Below are 2,117 nucleotides of genomic sequence, written 5' to 3'. Positions count from 1 at the left end.
AAGAGACTAAAAAAATAAATAAATTGCTCTGCTGCATCCCCTTGAATATGGCCATGGCCGCCTACAAGCTGGTCCTCATCCGACACGGCGAGAGCTCCTGGAACCTGAAGAACCGCTTCAGCGGGCCACAAGGAGGCTAAGCACGGCGGACAGGCGTTGCAAGATGCTGGCTATGAATTCGACTTCTGCTTCACCTCCGTGCAGAAGAGAGCAATCCGGACCCTCTGGACAGTCCTGGATGCCATTGATCAGATGTGGCTGCCAGTGGTCAGGACCTGGCGCCTCAATGAGCGACACTATGGGGGTCTGACTGGGCTCAATAAAACAGAAACTGGGGCTAAGCATGGTGAGGCACAGGTAAAGATCTGGAGGTGATCTTACTATGTCCTTCCACTGCCAATGGAGCCTGACCATCCCTTCTACAGCAATATCAGTAAGGATCGCAGGTATGCAGGCCTTACTGAGGACCAGCTACCCTCCTGTGAGAGCCTGGACACTATTGCCAGAGTACTACCCTTCCGGAAGGAAGAGATTGTCCCGCAGATCAAAGAGGGGAAGAGAGTCCTGATTGCGGCCCATGGCAACAGCCTTCGGGGGATCGTCAAGCATCTGGAGGCTTTTTCAGAAGAGGCCATCATGGAGCTGAACCCGACAACTGGCATTCCCATTGTCTATGAATTGGACAAGAACTTGAAGCCCGTTAAACCCATGCAGTTCCTGGGACATGAAGAGACCATGCGGAAAGCCATGGAAGCTGTGGCCGCACAGGGCAAGGCCAAGAAGTGAAGGCGCACAGACAGACTTCTACCCCTAGACCCTCTTCCCTGCCTGTCTCTGCCTCCTGCGCCCTTCCCAGCACCCGTCACAGACTCCACGTTTAGGATCTTAAGTTTAAGTTGTAGCTGCAGATGGGGACCCGTGGCTCCCATTTTGTTTTAGTATTTTATCCCCTGCACCCACTCCCTTCATAGAATCTAGTCAGAGTAACACCTCTAGGGTGCAGGGTCTTGGTCCACATCCAGGGACTGCTCCTCTTCCCAGGAGAATTGAGAGGTAGTAATTACAGTTTTCTTAGTCCTTTGTTTACAAGGGTCTGCTTTAGGAGGTCATGGAGGAACCATGCTGTGGCCTGACCAGTGAGAAGCCTGTCCTGCACTCTTCTGCAGTTAGGCAGGGGCTGTAGTCATTCCAGTGGAAGGTGAAAGTAGCCTGCATTTAAAAGATGAACTACCTTCCTCTCTGAGCCTAAAGGAGCTGCTGGCCCCCGAAGGTTGGGATCAATCCTGTCAAATCTACGTGTTACATTTACTTTTACAAAAACAAAAGTACATATATATTTATCAGCACACAAAAGCCCCTCTGAGGTTTCTAGTGGTGATTGAAATGGTCTATGTGGTCACCAGAAAATAAGCCATTCCTCATATCAATTGGGATAAACTCCTTGTCCTCAAGGGACAGGAGCGTCTCTTACTGTGTGTGAGGACCCCTCTGCCTTGTCTCGTAGAGGTGAAGTGCCCCTTGATCATGTCCGGGGTTTTGTCTTTCGCTGTTTGAATCATGTTCCAGCTGCTTGACCCTACCATGTGGGTCCAGAACTTGTTTGGAACACACTACATCTTCTTTTCCAGATCAGTATAATAAAGGAGTGATGTGCAAGGAAAAAATTAAATTTCCCAACCTTAAAATAATCTGACTACAAAAACTACAGTCTCTTCCCAAAGCTAAAATTCTTTAAATCCTGAATAAATACAATATATAAATAATGCAATATGTAATAATATAACAAAAGTGCATTATTAGAAATATTAGAGATTAACTATTATTGGAAAGAAACTAAGCCGTCAAGCTTTCTTGGGTATTACCTATTCTTGCACAAAAGTCAACTAACTATCAAGGTCAAAATTTGCTAATTTGCTCTCTCTCTTTCCCTCTCCCTCCCTCCCTCCCTCCCTCTCTCCCTCTCTCTCCCCACATTAGGCACACAGCAATGCGGTTGACTCTGTGTTCCTGTAAACTTCAGATCTAGAGATTGTCACCCATTTGCTCTTCCAGAGACACGCGGCCCTGATTTCAGGACACCTGTCACATCGTATCGCACTGTTTAAAAAAGCCCATGA

General features: G+C 47.6%; 1 pseudogene; it reads left to right on the top strand.

Moving 5' to 3' along the window:
- The first annotated feature begins 53 nt into the window (after window positions 1-53).
- Window positions 54-786, top strand: LOC126496042 (phosphoglycerate mutase 1-like; annotated as a pseudogene).
- Window positions 787-2,117: the final 1,331 nt, after the last annotated feature.

This window comes from Alexandromys fortis, unplaced genomic scaffold (assembly GCF_014885135.2).
Source record: "Alexandromys fortis isolate MF-2015 unplaced genomic scaffold, M_Fortis_MF-2015_v1.1 scaffold_901, whole genome shotgun sequence".
Classification (NCBI taxonomy): Eukaryota; Metazoa; Chordata; class Mammalia; order Rodentia; family Cricetidae; genus Alexandromys; species Alexandromys fortis.
This window is presented reverse-complemented; position numbering and strand designations above follow the sequence as displayed.